The sequence below is a fragment of the Helianthus annuus genome, chromosome 9 (genome assembly GCF_002127325.2).
Source record: "Helianthus annuus cultivar XRQ/B chromosome 9, HanXRQr2.0-SUNRISE, whole genome shotgun sequence".
NCBI lineage: Eukaryota > Viridiplantae > Streptophyta > Magnoliopsida > Asterales > Asteraceae > Helianthus > Helianthus annuus.
The window spans coordinates 117,725,987-117,746,853 of NC_035441.2; positions in this window are offsets into that span (position 1 = coordinate 117,725,987).

The window sequence follows — 20,867 nt, forward strand, 5'->3', positions numbered from 1 at the left end:
CACAAGCTTTTCATAGAGTCGAATGATCACAATACAAAGCAAATGATTTACAGAGCATGCTTACAAACTAAACTCCCCCTCAGCCTGATGCTCCAAGGTTGATTGCACAAGATGAAAGGATTAGACTAGAGGAGAAAAACCCACTCCGTCAATCAAATGTAACAGTACAGGGTACTGTTACATTTATAGGCAAACCAACCCACTGAAGCATCTCAGCTGACGTCACCATGAAAGCAACATCTAACAAACTAACAAACTCTATCTACTGTTCTATAACAACTGACCATACAGACACTGATTACTTTCTAAACACTAATTCTTCATTCCACTGTTGTAGTCAACCACTGATGATTGAGCATCAGTGCTTTCCTCAAAGGGTGATCAGACCTTGAATGGGCAGTGCTTTAACTCTTCAGCAGTGCTTGGATTCCGTCAGTAGATTGAGCTTCAGCCTTTAAACTTCATCACTTCTTTAGTAGCAGTTGTTCTATTGAGCAGTACTTTGAAGTCTATCAGATGCTAGATGACCACTGTCAAGGGGGAAGCTTAATGTAAACAGTTGCTTATGACTAATCCACTGTTGTGAACCGGTTTTGGCTTTCATTATCTGTTCCTTCAGTAGGGTTCAATCCCAACAATCTCCCCCTGGAACAGATAATGCCAAAACCCTTCATTATTCTGGATTTTTATTTCTCATCAGAAGTTCCCTAACTTGTTCTTTAAATTGAAGCTCAAAATCCTGAGAAATTATATCACCCTCATCCTTACACAGTGTAAGCTCAAGGAGATCTTGTAGATCTTCAACACCCAGGCCTAGTGCTTGATTCCTTGATATGTGCTTCACTTCTCCATTAGATCTGATCAGGGTCAATACATGGGTCTTTTGATCAGACATCCTTTTTAGTACTTTTGAACCCAATGGGTTTCTTGGAAGAGGTTTATTCACAGATGAGTTGGGAGATTTTGGCCTTGTAAATATTTGTGAAACATAGCTCAGAATTTTCAGACATTTGTTGGAAAGCCATTTTTATGACATCATTTGCTGCAGCTATATCTTCTGCAACTTCTTTGTCAATCTGCTTTTGTCTCTTTTGTTGATCTAGCTCAATGTCTGATATTTCTGCCGATGTGTTTGGTGATGATGGTTTGTTTAAAACCTTTTTGGCAAGGTCTTGAAGCTTTGCTGATCTGTCTTTATCTAAAGCCATTTTCTTGATGGCTTCTTCAAAGTATTCAGCTTCCTTTTCCTTTTCTTCTGCAACAGTCAGCTGTTTCCTCTTTTCTTGGTTTATCATAATGATAGAGGTATCTGCTGATGTGAACAGTGGTTTAGGATCAATGACCTGTTTTGGCTCTTTATGTTCAGGCTTCTTTGGTGAATTAGGATCTGTCATTTTTCTTCTTTTCAGTCTTTCATAGGCCTCCTCTGTATACTGCTTTGTCCATTTTGCTATGGCTTTAGTAGTATCCACTTTTGCATCCACTAGGTCCTGCTTCTTTCTTTTGTACTCAGACATAAGGTCGGCAATGAGCTTTTTGTATTTGCTCCAATTTGGAGCTGTCCTCTTCTTGCTTGGATCATTTTTTATTCTTTCAATTATGTTTGCCTCATGCTTTAAAGCAACTATTGGCCATTCTTCAAATTGTTTTTCTTCAGCTGGATAGAATTTTTCTTTCATGATGTACGCAAGATATTCTTTTCTCATTTCTTTTCGTAGATCTGCTTTGGGTGGTAAAGTTGACATTTCTTTGCTCAGATCTTGTGCATAGTCTTCCGTCTGTTTGACTTTAGTGAGCAAGAATTCCATTTTTTCAGAAATGGCTTTGTCACTTTGATCTTCACATTCAAGTTTGGCTCTTATCTTAGCCTGCCTTGCTTTGAGCTTGAGATATTCATCCATATTTTCTAGGACCAAGAAGCCTATGAGAGAAGGAAATCTTCTTTTTGAAGGATCATCCTCAGTGTAGAATTGTCTTATCTCATTTTTTACAGCTTCTAGTTCCAGTGGATATTCCGCAGCAATAGGATCATGTTTGTCCTCATTTGCCTGAGTTGTTTTCCTTTTTCTGGTGCAAGTTTTATTCAGTGAAGGAGTGCTTTTGGGTGATTTGTTGATTGGAGTGAAGATGTCTTGAAATGAAGTGAGGGTAGTGGTGGATGGTGGCTGACTAACAGTTGTTGAAACAACTGGTGTTTCAACCTCTGTTGTCATTACAACTACTGATGTGTCAGTAGGTGTCTTCTGCTTTTGAGCATGTGTTGAAATGGTAGTGATTTGAGTGGTGGAAGGTGTCTGACTAACAGTTGTTAAAACCACTGGTGTTTCAACCACTGTTGTCATTACAACATCTGTTGTAACAAATGTTGTCTTCTGCTTTATGACAGGAGGTAACGATGGTAGGTTTGGTTTTGGTGGTGGTGATGTGATAATAGATGATGATGATGATGGTAGAACAGTGGTTTTGATGGTGTGTGGTGAAGTGGTGTGTGTTGAAGTGGTGATTGTTGATACAGCAGCTTTAGTCTGGTTATCTTTTTCTGGCTTAATATAAACACCATCCTCAATTCCCTTCTTCTTACACCTGATTTTCTCCCCCTTTTTGGCATTATCTGGAAAGGGGTTATTAATGAAGAGGATAGTGGGAGGAACTTTTCCAGTGGTGCTTTGTATATGAGCCTTGATAGCTTTGATGTCTGCTTAAGTATCTTTAAATCTTGACTCCACCATGTTTAGGGGTGTTCAAAAAAATCCGAATCCGAAACCGAATCCGAAATATCCAAAAACCCGTATCCGAAATATCCGAAATATCCGAATTTTTGGATATCCGAATTTTCGGATATCCGAAAATCGGATAATCCGAAAATTCGGATTCGGATTCGGATAGTGATTTTAAGAATTTTCGGATAATCGGATTATCCGAAAATATCCGAAAATTTAATTTTTATTTTTTCGGATATCCGAATATCTGAAATATCCGAAGTATCCGAAAAATATCCGAAGTATCCGAAAAAATATCCGAAATATCCGAAAAATATCCGAAGTATCCGAAAAATATCCGAAATATCCGAAAAAATATCCGAAATATCCAAAAAATATCTGAAATTTATATTCGGATATCCGAAACTATCCAAAAAAATCTGGTTCCAAATATTAAAAAATAATAAAAAAATAAAAATTAAATAAAAAATTGGATATTCGGATATCCGATTAGATATCCGAATCCGAAATTTCGGATATCCGAAAATCGGATTCGGATATCCGAAATTTCGGATTCGGGTTCGGATGTCAATATTTCACTATCCGAAATTTCGGATATCCGATTTTCGGATATCCGAAAACCGGATTATCCGATCTTGAACACCCCTAACCATGTTTGTCAGCATTTGTACATGTATTGCATGCTGCTGATCAGCCATTTGTTTTTGTTTTTCAAGCAGGGGTTGAAATACATTCCATAGCTCATTTGCAGCAGGTGTAGGTTGTGCAGATGCTTGAGCTGGAACAGCAGTGGATTGTGCTTTTTGAGTTTTTAACAACTGTTGCACCATATCCTTTATTTCAGCAACTGATGTTTCAAGATTTTCAACTCTGTTCGTCAATTTCTGATATTTTAAATCATCACCCAAGTTAATGGGATCATCTGATTCCCCATCAGCAGTGGTTGTACCAATATGTGACTTAGGAAATGAATCTCAAAAGTCATTCATTGATGCCCCTTGTTCTTGGTACTGGTGTGTAACAACTCACACTAAAATTTATACTTGGTAGATTAATTATCTATTTAGGAAACCCTAATTGAGAAACCCAAGCAATTCTACACTAACCCTAAAATTTTCATAACAATCGGAATCAGGATCAGGGCCCCTAAAACTCAAGGGGGTTAAACCCTAAATGATAATTATCATCGTAATTTGTTGTCTGAATAAGAATTGTACGTACAGTCAACTTGGCAAACCTACTGGGACACAAGGCTACCCTAGGGTAGATTGTTGCCTCCCGCGATACGCGGAAGGTTTTGTGTTCCCTGTCGCGACACGCGGGGGAAACACAATTTCAGTATATATAGGGGGCCTTGGGACTTGAATTCAGGTGTTAATTCAACGTAGAAATTCATAGTATACGTTGAGATATTAACTGTTTACTACAAACACACACTGCACGGGACGCTGCTGCAACAAACAGGGTAATAACTCGATCGCTATTACGATTCAACGTCCGATCGATTGAAACTATCCAACGATTGTTTAAGTGCTGCTCAAATTGAGTTTATACTTTGTTATTCATCGTGATTTCGACTTGAATGTGTAGGATCGTTTGTTGACCCGAACGAGTCGTTCAGAGGTTGTATCTTGCGTTTCAGATGCGGAATAATAAGAAATGCAAGTAGATATAGCTTGTTCTTCCTCCTAACTGCTTGTTTTATTGATTTGAAACGTTTTACAGCTCAATCGTCACACCGGCAGAGCTTCGGCGTGGAATTCGACAATCACTCTATCAGATCCGCTCGAGCAACAACTATATATAGGCAGTTGGGTCCGCTTATGTGTCACATGACCATAAGAGCGGACCAGGCAAGTCCACATAAGCGGACCGACATGCCAAATAAGCGAACCTAGACCCCTATGTCTCTATGAGCGGACCTAGCCTATAAAACACATACAGACTTGAGTTTTCTCGTATAACGTGCCCTATGCTGTACAATACGATATAAGACCTGATCCTAGACACCCAGACGCAATCAACAGATGTAGTGCACTAACAGAATCCCCCTCAGATGTTGATGGAGTCGCAAATACACCCTGACAACGAAACTGTGTCTTCACATCTTCCGTCTAGATCAGTCTCTGGGCTTTATCTTCTTTCAATCTTCAGACTCCTCCTCTCGATTTACTGGCATTCTTTTGTTCTTCAGTAACATCTTCAGGATCGTTGTCTGGCTTTAAAACACTCTAATTCTCTTGATCAGATCTCTTGATTCCTTAAGTTCATCAGCATCAACAGTTGACATGATCTTCAGAATTAGAACCTGACTCTACTCATGCTTTCTGAATTGATTTCCAGGATCGAAACTTGGCTCTCTACCAACAGAGATCTTTAGAATATCGAAACCTGGTTACCTGCACAATCTCAACCCCGAAATAAATTTCTTTCACAAATATTTCAAATAACTCTGCACCAACATTTGTCTCTCATTTTCATTAAACAAACATAAAATTGCAACAACTCAGACTTTTTCTCAAAAATCTATGATGAACCACTTGAAGAAGGTTAGATTTAACGAAAACAGTTAGATTTACACAAACACTCCCCCTCAAATGCTGCTCATCATGTTTAGCACTCGGAATTTTGAAAATCAGTTTTCCAACATCAGTTGTCGAAAATCTTTTTGACTTTTTCAAAATTTAGCTAAAACACACTGAAAATCTTTTTGGATTTTCTGAGAGATATTATCTGACACTAATAGTAAACACAATCATACAGAAATGTAATATTTACAAACAATATTTTTTGTGAGTTCGTGCGAGAGGATCATATCAGTTTTTGAGACCTATCACCAACACCGTTAAGCTTGATTGCATTATAAGCTCTAAACAATTTACCTAGATTGTCAGTATGTTTGTCCACATAAATTCTCGACACAAATTTCAATTGATTCGAGATATGATATTAATATTTTAAAGACTTAAACTTAATTGTGTATCACTCCACTTGAATATACTCCTGTATCCAGATCCCAAATATTCAGTCTTACAGGTGAGTATACCACAGCTGATATCTGTAAAGGGATAGATGCGAAACCGTGAGAGCTCAGGTCAGAACTTCCGTTCAGCAGAGAGATGACGGCTCGACTTTTGGTGAGTCCCCTTTAGAGGATCTTTTGATTACAACAGCAGCGACTATCAATTTTATTGTTTCATCAGCATGCTGAGGGCGAAGCTTACGTTTCAAAGCTTTAGCAGAAAGTATTATCCGGGGACTAGGTCAGAACTTCCATTCAGCAGAAGTCCCGGGATAATACCCCAGATATCACTGAGTATAAAGACCTAGTATCTCAGAATACGGGACCTTTCAAACAAGATTTCGGGGGTTACCCATATATCCAAGAATAGATACCCACAAATTAAGCAAGTTTGAAATAGGTTTATATCTCGTTTCAACTTACTAAATGTGCGAAAATCTACTGACACATCTGCAGTAAAATTGTTTATCACATTTTAACTTTACATTTCTTTAGCGTGCCGTGATAGTCCACTGATGTACTATCATTTCCTCTGTTTAGCAACGAAACTCATTTTTGAATTTTATCATGTTTTTGGCTTTTTCAAATTTTTCAAATGTTTTTGGATTTTTCTAAAATTTCTTACTCCCCCTAAAATGCAAACACATTTTAAAGGAAATTTGAAAACTAAGACTCTTGACCCACTTAAAAAAAACATAGAAAACAATACAAACTGTACAGAAACTTAACTGACACTAAATCACATCAAATCGCCATTCACTCAGCATAAACAATCAGAACTCCCCCTTTCACAAACCATTTTCTCATTTCAGATTTCAAAACACTTAAGTTTGTTTTAATCGAAATGACTTTTCCGGAAAATGATTTTGTGTTAATAATAACCACTTGTAGGTCTATCATTTAAAAAACGGGGATGTGGTTCATCATCTTGTCTATCTATTGCCATAAATAGTAAATCAAGTACAATTTAATGTCCCTGATTTACCATTTGCATTTAAGAACCTTCTGTACCACTTTGTAAAAATACAAACATCTCAAAATATAATCACAAATACCACTTGTAAGATCAAGATTACCACTTGTAGGAATGTTACGTCTACATCACCATTTTACCAATCAGGATGCCGATTCCTGCTTCGCACTTACCATCCTGGAAGCTCCGGCGTAGTCCTTTTACCTGCAAAATCCAAAACACTATTCAAATTCTTTCAAACACACTATTCAAACACTAGAAAGATGCCGATTCCTGATCCACGATATAAACTTGGGATCTCCGGCATAGTCCTTCGACTATCATGGGAAACAGACTTCCATCCAAGTCTTTTCAGACTTGATGGGTTTTAGCTCTTGAGCTGTAGGGTTGTATGTTGCCTTTTTAGTTGCGTAAAAATCTTTTACCCCTTTAGCTCTCCCACTCAACATTTTCCCAAATATCTTTTTAACATTCCCGTTGAATGTTTTCTCGACATCAAATTCATTCTTTTCTTTGTAAAACTGATTAGAAATTTCAGTTTTTCCCACTTTCTTCTTTACTTCCTCAAACTTCAATGATGGAAACTCCTCATCATTCACTGAAATCTTCTTCTCAACCTGTGGCTCTTCTGGTTTTGTGGAACCAAAATTCATCGCCGACATTCACTTCACCTTTCTTTGCAACCCACACTTGGTTGTCTTTACCTTTCTTTTTGTAAAAATTCTTTTCCAAACACTCACCAACTTCAAATTTTGAATTCTCAAAAATTTTAGATCTATTGGTTGGTGTGTCAACATCAACAACTTTCTCTTTCAACTTCTGAGAAACTCCCTATTTTGGTTTGTCACTATTCGAACAATTCCATGCAATGTGACCAGCTTCATTGCATCTATAACAGGTTCTAGTCTCTCTTTGATAACATATATCAGCTCCATTCATCTTTCTCTCAGCAAGAAACTCTTTATTAGACTGTCTCCAGAACGGTTTCTGCTGTTCCTCCTCAGCACTTCCACCTGACACAAATTCAGATTTTGTTTTAGAATTTTTCATATTTTTATCATTTTCTGGTGGAACAAAACCAAGGCCTTTCTTTTTGTAGCTACGATTCTGATTAGGTTTCTTTTGAAAACCAGAACCAGGATTGTTGCCTTTTTTCTTATTTAAACGTTGCTGAACTCTAGAAGTGTATTTTTTTAGATTTTTCAAAACTTTTCAACACTTTTAATTCTGGAATATTAATCTCTATAAGTTTGAAAGTTTTGTTTATTAGTTCCGTTTTAATACTCATTATTGGGAACTCTTTATTGTAATATAATTTGTCCGAACCATTCAAAGTATACACAACTTCGAATGTTTCATCATTCAAATCTGCCTTTGACAATAAAAATTCTTTACTATAAGACCGTTTATCCGACGAATTTGGACTGTTGACTGATGAATTTGACCCTCCAGACTCAGATTTCGACTCAGACTTCTCATCAGTATCCAACACCTGATCGACCACCTTTTTGATTAATTCAGACTCATGATCAGTATCGGACGAGGTATACGTGACATCAATGTTATCTGGTAAAACGTCAGTTGTGTCGGTTTTAAGCTTTATATTGACTGCTTTTTCCAATTGCTCCTCATTTGGTCTCCTAGGTGAATAACCATCCCAAATCGGAGGCGGACATTTGTTGTAACTAACAGTCGATTTCTTACCACAGTCTTTCTTGTCTTTTAGCTTCTCATCTTTGAAAGCTTTCATACCTGCAACAGTTGGGTAAATACGATCAATGAGATAATCAGAACTAGAATAACTTTGCAATAAGCGTCTAATTCTCTCATTCTCTATCTTTTCTGTCTCCAACTCTTGCTTCCACTTAGCACTCTCTTCAATGTAGAAGTTTATTGCTTTTTGTTTTGTCATTAAAACTACATTCAACATCGTCAGTGCTTGTTCTCTCTCTGAGTTAGTCTTTTGGAGACCAGTTACTGTTTTATTCAGAACATCATATGATTCTTTCACATAGTTGAGATTGAACAGTAACTGCTCCTTTTTCTTCTCATATTCAGCTATGATGTCGTCTTTAGCTGCACAATTCTTGCAATCTTCCAAGCACTTTTCACACGGCTTGACGACTTCAACAATCTTCTCAACTTCGATTGTTTTAACAACTTCTACCACTTTTTCTACTTCAATCACCTTTTCTTCTTCTTTCACAACCTCAGTAATCTTCTCAGCAACCTTCTCAGCGTTTTGAATATCACCTTCAGATTCGGATTGTTGTTCTTTAGCAGCTCGTTTCTCCTTCAGTTTCTCCATTCTTTCTGCAAAATAGAAATGAAAACTTTCAGGAGATAGATGAGTTTTTGCAATATTTATGTGTTTTTCTTCCTCATCATCACTGCTGCTGTGATCAGGTGATTGATCAAACTGTACAGACTTATCAGAATCACCATCTGATACATCAGAATCAGACGGTGTTTTATCAAAAACAACTTCTTTTTCTTGAACATTTTCATTTTGTACACTTTTATCAAAACTTTGTAATTCTTCATCTGAACTTTCTGAAACTTCCCCAGAATGTTCTGAAAGGAAATTTGAACTTTCAGTACTGTCTGAACTTTCATCAGATGTCACAGACTTTTCATCTTCACTTTTCACAGTCTCTCCAATAGATTTTATCCAAGTAGCAAACAAATCTGGCTCTCGGACGATCTTGGCAATGAAAGCTTTAAACTCTCCCTTCTTATCCACAAACATATCCCAACTGAAACCTTCTGGTAGTTTCTCATCATCTTGATCACTAATGCGTGCTGCTGTGGCTTCAGATGATATGTAATTACTCCAGCTGAAATCTACCAAACATGCTCTTTTGGGATCTTCAATCTTTCTTCCGTGAGCTATCTGCGGTTCTTGGGATTGACCGACTTGCTGATAGATAGCTTTGCGATAGTAATCATCTTTCCCGAATGGATTCTGTGCTCCACTAGCTTCTCTTCCTTTGCACTCCCGCTTGAAATGGCCTTTCTCCCTGCATCGAAAACAAGTAACTTTAGATTTATCAAAACCTAAAGTAGAGACATGTGCATCAAGAAAGTCATTTCTCCCAGTAATGGTTTTGAATTTCTCAGCTCGTCGAAGAACACTAGCAAGACACCATTTAATATCCATGAGTTCCATTTCTTCGGCGTCTATCTGATCGTAATCCTCTTTGGTAAGCATAGGATTTCCGATCCGACCAGCAACAAGACCTTCATAGGATAACAGAACTGAACCCAGAAGTGCCATGTGGTCTTTCGCAGTGTCTTCAGAGAAACTTTGGCCTTCTGGAAGGTTAAGAGCTATGTTGCACTGAATCACATATCTGTTTCCGGTTTTTGTACTCTAAGACTGAAAACTCGTGTTAGTCTCTTTCGGATTCACACTCGGAAACGATGAAAACCCGCTACTGCTCTTGTTCGAACCCTGATCAGCTTTTTCAGATGAATCACCAGCACTGAATGCAGTTTGAATCTTCGGACTTCTTTCAGACTCAGTGACTGGAACACTACCCCGGTAGTACATCTTCACGTCCTGTTGACCACTCGGACTGTTCATTCTCGCGATCTTTTGCTGCTCAAGATCCTGACTCTCGATTTTCTCAATGAACTGTGAAATAGTCAGCCCATCATACACACCAGTATTCTTTAAAATCATCAAATACGTTCCCCACTCTTTTTGAGGTAACGCGTCAGCCAATTTATCCACCCATTCCTCACGACCTTTTTCAACTCCCAACATAGATAGTGATCGCACCAAGTGACAGTATCTCTCGATTAGCTTTTTAGTATCCTCTCCCGGCAAACTGCTAAACAAATCGAACTCTTTCTTTAACAATGCCTTCTTGCTTTTGATCATATTTTCACTTCCCTCGAATTTAACCTTAAGAGCATCCCATATCGACTTAGCAGTCTTGTCGTGCTGTAACAAGATGAATATATCTTCCTTTATAGCCTGCTGCAACAAACTGATCATCATTTTCTCGGCTCTATACATCGCTCGTTCTTGATCAGTGAACTCGGATATCTCTTTAATAACTTGCAAATCTGTTCGAGGCAAAGTGTACTTCTTCAATATACACTCCCACGATCTGAGATGGTTTGCTTGAACCCAGTTTTCAAACCGATCCTTCCACCCATAATACTCCTCAATGCTCATCAATCTAGGGGGCTTTTGAGTCGTTCCCGTCTCATTTTCTAAATTCATTGCTTGAGCAATTGCGGCTGGAGTAGTCGATGTTCACAAAAATCAACTGTACTATGGAGCGAACCCTTATAAGCGAACCAGGATTATCCAAATAAGCGGACCAGAAAGTGTACTCTTGAGCGAACCAACAATATTTTGGAGCGGACCTGTCTTGACAGATAAGCGGACCAAGATGATCAAATAAGCGATCCTGATATGTACTCTTGAGCGAACCAGAAATGAATTTGGAGCGGATCGAGCTACTAATTTCGAGCGAACCAGAAGAAAAACGGTACGAATGAGCGAACCAGCTTACTAAAACTGAATCTAAGAGCGATCCTTGATGACGTCAGTACGAGCGAACCATATTACGAACATGATTTGACCTGTTTTTAAGCTGTATTTTGACCTGAAACTTTCAAGGATTTGACTAAGTATGATTATACACAATCTGTGAACTTTTGAACGAAATTCAACCGTGAAATCTCCCGGAAATGAGAAAAGAAGGTGTAGAAGTGAGAAGAAATGATGAAATCCGGCTATATTCTGCAGAAAACCTCCTCCCAAGCTCTGATACCACTTGTAGGATCATTTGTTGACCCGAACGAGTCGTTCAGAGGTTGTCTCTTGCGTTTCAGATGCGGAATAATAAGAAATGCAAGTAGATATAGCTTGTTCTTCCTCCTAACTGCTTGTTTTATTGATTTGAAACGTTTTACAGCTCAATCGTCACACCGGCAGAGCTTCGGCGTGGAATTCAACAATCACTCTATCAGATCCGCTCGAGCAACAACTATATATAGGTAGTTGGGTCCGCTTATGTGTCACATGACCATAAGAGCGGACCAGGCAAGTCCACATAAGCGGACCGACATGCCAAATAAGCGAACCTAGACCCCTATGTCTCTATGAGCGGACCTAGCCTATAAAACACATACAGACTTGAGTTTTCTCGTATAACGTGCCCTATGCTATACAATACGATATAAGACCTGATCCTAGACACCCAGACGCAATCAACAGATGTAGTGCACTAACAGAATGTTTGAGTGCTGTTCGAACTCGGACTATACTCTGTCATTCGTTGTGAATCCGTTGAATTGTTAAGTATTGCACTTGTAAATCGTTGTGAGGGTTTAATCTCGTGAATTGACGTAACTGCTGAATTAGTTACTAACCCCGTTTGTGTGTGCATTGTTATTTAAATTAGGTTAAAAGGCTAATCAGTAAAGCTTATACTATGCTCGTTAAATCTGTAATGTGAGTCATTCTCTTTTTCTCAATTGTTTTACAAAACTCCAAGTTATTTTCAAAGTTATAATTACAGGGATTAAGTCTGTGTAATCACCAAGTTACAGCCGGTATGTGGGGTTTTGTATACATTACTTGATAATCTTCACCATTGGGGCAGCCAATGGGTGATATGACCATAATCACAGACGCCATTGGACAGGTGGGCCAATGGGTCGAGTGACAAAGTACCGTGGGTAGTTGGTTGATATCAGAAACATTGTAATCGCTCTTAATACTGTAAATTATAACAAATGTGTCGTTTTAGTAAAATGAATGATTCACTCAGTACTTCCCCGCTGACAAAACCTTTTTCAAACATGTTTCAGGTGATCTGTTATGAGCAAAGAAAAGTGCCGTGAAGCACTACCAGCTTAGAAAAGTGGCTCAATGTAAATAAATAAATAAACATGTTTTGAATAAAGATTTCCCTGTGAAATCAGCTTAATGTAAATTATGGGAGTATATCCCTAAATTATGTAAACGGGCAGTTTGAAATATTGATAGATCCTGTTTTAAAAAGTCTTCCGCTATCACCTAAATTAACGTACCACAGGATTCCTGTCCCGCGGCACCTGAAACGGGTCAAACCGGGTCGGGGGCCGTGACATGGTGTCTTCTTCCTTCAGCACTTGATAGCCTTTTGAAGGTACCAAGGGGCATAACAAACTCACTGGTGGTTCTCAGAGGTGCTATGGAAGGAATTGCCTTCAAGGGAGTCTTATGAATGTAACCACTGTCCAAATGTAAACTAGTGGGTTCAACATTTGTAGTGGCTGCTCCACTTGAACTACTGTCAGGAATTACCTGTAATCCCTACAGTGTAACCTCCTCAGTTGTTGCTGGGATAGCAGAGGTATAAACATCAGACCCAGTCACTTGTTGGAGTATACCCTCAGTGACAAGTGATTGAGAGGAACTGGTTTGTGTTTGTGCTATATCAACTGCATGCAACAAAGGTATTATGGATTGTGGTAATGTGAGGGGTGAAGATAAAGGTGTTGAAAGAGATATGTCCTTGGGGTCAGGACTGAGGAAGGTGGATCCAATTGAATCCAGAGCTTCATATTGTGGGTCCCTGTGTTTACAACCTGATCCTTTTGTGAGGATGTAGGAGGAGTTTGAGGCAAAGGTGGAGATCTTTCTTCCATCTGCTGTGAGGAAGTAGCAGCAGTGGTTATTAGTGACATTTGTGTTGTCACTGGCAGTGGCTCTGGGATCTCATCTTCCAGAGTTGCCTTTAATTTGGGTTTGGGGGGCTTTCTGGATGTTTTCTTTTTGGTCTTTTTAGTAATGGTAGGTGTGGGCTTCAAAGCAGTGGTTGTGCTGCTATGACCACCTGGAGTAGTGGGCTCAACAGCCGATACCTGAGTAGCAGTGTTATCTGCTAAATTCTGCTCAGGTACCTCTGCTTTTGTTTTTGAAGGTGTTAACATTCTAGAGAATGTTTCAGGTGTTAAACCATTTATTTGAAAATAAAAATTTTCATTTTCCTTTCCAAATTTTTGTTTAAAATAGTAGCTTAGAAACCTTGGAAAGAGAAAAAATGATTTGTTGTCAACATTTTTTACCAAGTCATTAAAGATCTCCTGAGAATAGTTAAAATCTTCATTGTTTAAAATAGCATAACCCAGGCATTGAATCTTTAGTGGTATTTCGTTAAATGCAGTTGTTTTATTTGAAACACACATCAAAAGAGTGTGAAATAAAAACCTAAATGCAGAAGGAAAATAACCTTTTTGTAAGGTATCTCTTTTTGGTTGTTCTGCATACCTCTTTTCAAGAAATCAGTTTTCAACTCGGTTTTAGAGAAAGAAGTTTTACCTTTCTGATCATCGAGTTTAAAGACTTCTGAGATTGATTGTGGAGTAATTTGAATCGCTTTACCCTGTATAGAGGAGTTGATGGCTATGACGATGTCTCCTTATTTTTCAAGGGTATGATTTTTCCAGAACTCTCTCTGGGTTTGTTGATAAATAGGAGCATCTACTACTAGCAAGGTTTTGCATTTTGATGCAGATAGGGTGTCGATGATGGAATCGAAGGTGTTGGTGGTAGTGGGTGTAGGACCGGTTTCGACAACTTACGATTGCGTAACGAACGTTCGACGTGCGGAATCCGTGAACGTGCGTGACCGAACACACAATAACGTACACTAATCGGTGATTCTATTTATGATGTGACAAATACAAGCTCCGTGAATCACGTTTTGCCACTTTCTCTCTCTAGTTTCTCTCTCTAAGCACCTAGCTCTCCAAGCTCTAATGTGGCAAAAGTTCTAAATCTAAACCCTAAGGCTCCTATTTATAGGCACAAGATTATAAGGGATTTCCCATTATTTACAATAATGCCACCTTGCCTATTGTTTACAAATTACAATATAAAACCTATTTTACTTCTATTTCAGCTACGGTTCCGATTGACGAAGGCGATAGACATTCTGCACTAACAGACTCCCCCTTGGATATTGCCGCAGTCAATCTGTAGTCAAACTCGTAAAAAACTTGACTTTCTCTCTCTCTCTCTGAGTCTTCTTGAAGCTTTAACAAGTCTTCATCAACGTAGACTCTCTTTTGTTTGAACAGAATCCCCGTGGATCTGTTTTTAACTTCAGCTCCCCCTTTCAGTAAACTCTTCTCTTCATCAGACTCCCCCTTTCGTCAAGCTTCCGTGCTTTTGGGATCGACACTTGGATTTCCAAATACAAGCTCTTCCAGGAACGATACCTGGCTCCTTACACGCTTCCGTTTGCGTTGAGCTCGTCTTCAGACTCCCCCTTAGACTCAGCTGTCGGGATCGTAGTCTGGCTTTCACCGTTTCACAAATTCAGGATCAATTCCTGGCTTTGTTCTGCATCTGCTCAGGATTTGAAACCTAGTTAACCTGCACATCCTCTACCTCAACATAAGTTTCACAAGTTTATAACAGTTAGATTTAAGAAACTTACTGGTAGAAATCATTAATTCATCAATCTGTATAGTTACATCAAGTTCAAATGAATGACCTTGATTAACTAAGCACACAATCTTTCAAAACATTTGTATATGACATTCAAAGTTTTCAACATATTCTCCCAATCCTGTTCATCATGTTTAGCACTCAAATTTTGAATATCAGCTCTTCAACATCAGTTGTCGAAAATCTTTTTGACTTTTCAAAAATTTTATGCTAAAACACTCCGAAAATCTTTTTGGATTTTTGTTTTTGAATGAAATACAGATAACATTTTTGTGAGTTTGTGTAAGAGGATCATATCAGTTCATGAGACAAATCACTAGCACCGTTAAGCTTTAATCATTTTAAGTTCTAAACGATTCACCTCGATTGACGATATAGTTGTCCTCTTAAATTTTCACACAATTTTCAATCTATTCAGGATATGATTTAGATGTTTTAGGAACTTAACTCATTCATGTGTCCCACCTCTAGAATATACTCCCGTATCCAGAATCTCAATATTCAGTCTTACAGGTGAGAATACTACAATGATATCTGTATATAAATTAGGTGTGCGAGGGCTGAGGGATCTCAGGTCGATACTTCCGTATGCGCAGAGAGATATCAGCTTCGACTTTTTAGTATGTCCTCTTTAGAGGATCTTTTAGCATTACAACAGCAGCGACTATCAATTTTATTGTTTCATCTGCATGCTGAGGGTTTATGCTGTGTTTCAAGCATTTTGGTGAAAGTATTAGCCAAGGACTAGGTCAAAACTACCGTTCAGCAGAAATCCCGGAATAATACCCCAGACATCATTGAGTATAAAAACCTAGTATATCAGAATACGAGACCTTTCAAACGAGATTTCAGGGGTTACCTATATATCCAAGTAGTGTTCCCCACGAATTTCGCAAGTTTGAAATTTTAGGTTTATATCCCGAATAAATCTACTAAATGTACGAAAACCTATCGACACATCATCAGTGAGACCGTTTATCACATTTGACAATTCATTTCTTTAGCGTGCTGTGATAGTCCACTGATGTACTATCATTTCCTCTTTTATCAACAAAACTCATTTTTGCTTTTTCAATGTTTTTGGTATTTTCAAATTTTCTAATTTTTTTTAAAATTTTTCTCCCCCTAAAATCAAAATATGTTTCAATTTTGATTTTCAAGGAAAATTTGAAAACTGTATAAATAAAATGACAAACTGATATCGAATCACTTCAATTCGCCATTCATTTGGCATAAACAATCAGAACTCCCCCTGACAACAAACTATTTTCCCATTTAGATTTCAAAACAATTAAGTTTGTTTTAATCAAAATGGTTTTTCCGGAAAATTAGTTTTGTGTGTCTTTTCACAAATTCGGGGTTCTTTCATCACATTGTTTTCCTTTAATCACTTGTCGGAAAGATAAATCAAGTACAATTTAATGTCCTTGATTACTCTTCTGTAATTCGAAATATCACAGTTACCAACCTGTGAATTTCTCAAGAAAGATGCTGATACCTGTTCCACACTTACCAACCTGGGAACTCCGGCAAGTCAGAAATTTAACCAACCAATTTTGACACCCAAGCCTGACCAGTCTTAGGCGTATTTTGAGCTTTTCTCTTTTCTTCATAAAATTCTTTTACTCCTTTTTCCTTACCATCAGCTATCTTACTAAAAATATGTTTAACATTGCTATTAAACATTTTTCCAGTATCAACACCTTTTGATTTTCGGTTCGCGGCTTGTAATGGTGGAAAATCCTTATCATTCATTAAAGGAATTGTTTCTTCCTTTTTTACCTCAAGTTGTGGCTCTTCTCATTTTGCGGAATCAGATTCATTGCCCGAGTGTGGCTTGTTTGACTTTGATCTGTCAGATTCATCGCCGACACTTTTCTTTTTCTCCTTTTTCTCTTTTGTCCTCAAACTTGCATCTGACGAATTCGGTTTACTTGACTTCGTTGTCGAGTGAAGCGATTCATCAGTACTCTTATTCGATCTGTCCGGTGAACCCGAGGACAAAATTCTTTCCAAATACTCTCGTGCTTTCTTCCTCTTTTTCCTCAGTCTGTCTTTTTTGCCCCTGAGAAAGTTTTACTTTTGCTTCCTGAACTTTAGGTTCTTGAACCTTCTGTTCTTTGGGCTTGACGTTGACTGGTTTCTTTACTAATCTCTGAGATTCAACCCTCGATCTTCCCATCGATCTCATTGGGCAATCTCTAGCAATGTGGCCTCTGATTTGACAATTAAAGCATATTCTCGTCTCATAATTCCATCTTTGGCAGTTAACAGCGATGTGTCCTTGATAACCACAGTTGTAACACACCCTGTTATCATACCATGTACCACCTTCACACCAAACGCTCAGATCATAGCATTGTCTGGCTTTGTGGTAATCATCACTCCTTCGAAAGATTGGATTTGGCTTTGAAGCACTGTGGTCAAACCTGCACCACTTATTACCAACATTTTGTGAGTTTTCATTTTTAGATTTTTGTGATTTTTGAAAATGATTGGATGACTTATCTGATGAGCTTTTATTTTCCTTTTGAAAATTTTTCGATTTATTATCTTTTTGTTTCTGTTCCACATTCTTCTTTACAGGTTTTTGCGTTGAGCATTCACCTTTCTCAGTAGAATGTAAAACAGTATTTTTAAACATTTCATTTAATTTCAAAAATGTTTTTCTTTTTTCTTCCTTTTCTTTTTCATCATCAGATTTGTCATCACAATCATCAATTTTGACTTTGTCAAAATTTGTGACCTTGTCACTTATTGGAACAGAATTGATTGGTTTTGGACAGTGAAAATTCAATCTATCTGATGAAGTCACAAAACCTTTCAACTTCTTTTCAAGTTCATCAACCTTGATTCTTGAACTCTCAGCTTCATTTTCAAGCTGAGATATTCTTTCAAGATGAGACTTGATTGATTTTTCATTTTCAATTTTAAGATTTTCAAGAACAGATTTTTCATTTTCCAAGACTTTTAACTGTTCTTGAAATCTTGTTTCATTCTCTTTTAGATTTTTGTTTTCCAGTTTAATCCAGAAATCTTCATCTTCTGAATATTTTCTTTTACTTTCAAAATCTTTTTCATTTTCTTTCAAAATTTTGTTTTCTGATGATAAACTTTCAACAATCTTTAAAAGTTTGTCATTATCAGATCTCAATTTTTCACAGTTCAGGCGCAAACTCAAAATCTGATCTTCATCAGCCTTCTTCTCGATCTTCAGAGTATTGTTTTCCAATGTCAAACTCTCCACATCCTTCAAGAGTTTCACACTGTCTGCTTCTGATTTTTCGCATTTCAAGCAATTTTCATTCATTTTACCACCTTCAGCTTCTTTCTTTGTTTCCATCATGTATGTACCTGCACAAAAAATTTTAACAAATCAAGAGGATTCGAACTTTTATCAATATAACAACCCCTCTTAATATCGTATCTCATATTCTTTTTTGCTGCAAGACACACATCAATTCGTTTTCTCATTTCAATGATTACATTCAAATCTATCTTTCCTGATTCTTCTTTTATTTCATCCAATAACTTCCTTTTATCTGCATTTTCATGAAACTAATGATTTGTTATTGTATTGATGAAACTTCTTAAATCAAAACGTGATAGACTAGAATCCCGTTTCAGTCCATTCACAAATTTATCCCACTCCAAAGGTAAAGCCTCAACAAATTTCAAAATTCTTTCATCATTTGAATGCCAAACCTTATGTTTTTCTAATTTGATGATTAACTCATAAAACCTTTCTTTCAACATCTCCATCGATTCATTCTTCATACACAAGAAATTTTCGTATCTTTTTACATAAACATCCTTACCATATTTCATCTCATACCAAGCTTCCTTAGTCCAGTTATTTAAATTTTCAAGATTAGTATTTTCCTTCTCATCAAACATTTTGATCTCACTTTCTTTGTTAAGTGACTTGATTAAAGTTTTTATTTAAGTTCAAAGTCCACAGAATTTCAATGTCTTGATATTTGCACCTTGTAAACACACTTCGAATCTCCTGCAAACACACAAACAAATGATCAGTTTAAAAAATATCAAACTCTCAAACAACTGAATCAGATTGTGATTGGGCCGTTAATGAAGTCACATGGGCCGTCAATTGTTTTCTCATTTGTTTAATAATTGGGCATATTTGTGACAACCCGAACTTTCAAGGTTAATGTCTTTGTTTCTCTTTCGTGTTCTTGTTATGAACGATCATTTCGCTAAACGAAAACGTATTGGGGTGATGCTTGGGTGTGAGTTAGGCCATCTTGGTTGGGCCGCATACATTTAAAGCCCAACCCGAACATTGTTCTTTCTCAGCTCATTACACTTAAAGCCCAAACTCGAGTCCACACGCACCTACTAACACCACAAGTGGGCCGGCCTTGTTGCCACCATTTAATCATGCACACACATCAAGTTCTATTGTGATTTATGTGAAGCCCAAGGGATTTATATGTGACTATATGATTGTATGATTGTGAATGGTTACATATCAAATGATACATGTTTAGAGTTTAAGTATAGTCAATCAGTCACTTGCAAACCCGTATGACCACACTCCCCAATTCTATTCTTACTTCTTAGCTCACTTTCCCTAAGCCCAAACTAAACCAACTAAGCCCAACCCTCATAACTGAAGATTTGAACGCATATATGCATGTACGTGGCTTTCATCTTGTTTAGCAAAATAAAACACATCAAACCCTAATTTTTGTGTGCGGCAACGAGAAAGAGAACCGGTGCAGTCGCAACCCCTCTCCCATTGGCGTGTTAACTGTCCACGTCTTCTTCTCTCATTCGTCTGGTTAGTATGTTTATTACTGTTTCGGTTATGCATATATGTGTTGGGTGATATCGATGCGTATAGGCAATCAAAGGGGTGATTTATCTGGTTCGATGTATGTCTTCACTGATGTTAACTTGTTAGGGATGTACACATTGTCGGTAATAGGTAGCTTAGGACGATGATTCATTACGGTTATAATGGTATGGATGTTGATTTCAAACATGTGATAAGATTTCATGCTGACCGATTTCTGAAAGCATTGCAGGCTATTTAATATGTTTTAGCTGTAATATGTTTTGGTTAAAATTGTATGTGTGCTAATGATTGTACACGCTAGTGGGAAGACTTGGGGATCCACCCATGGTCTAGCATGCATCGAATTCAGTTGGTTGAAACAGTTATTATTTAAAGTTTATGTGCACTAGGGTATAGTGGGTGGGTGCTCTCGGGTCTTGTGCAATTGGTTGGATAGGATGTCAATCTAAAATTGACGGTCACATGATGATATTCTTAATGTTTATGTGGATTGAAGAACAAGTGGTAAATGATAATAACATTTGTGAGTTTCGATGATAAAGTGCTATTATGATCAGTATATGCTTGTGATGTGTGTTATTGTTGGGGCCGTATGAATCATATGAGGAGTGTTCATGCATGACAATTAATTGTAAGCATGGTGGACTGCATGAAATAGGACCGATGACTTATATGCATAAAAGACAAACCTGTAAGCAATGTTTTGTGTATCAATTGATTAACGATGATTTACGGGTTAATATATAAATGGTGATTAAGAATTATGATGCTAATCAGTGATGACAATGATTTAGGGCTGCACAGTTAGTACATGTGTACTACTCGATCCAACTGGATATTGGGTTAGGACGCCGACTTCGGTTAATGAA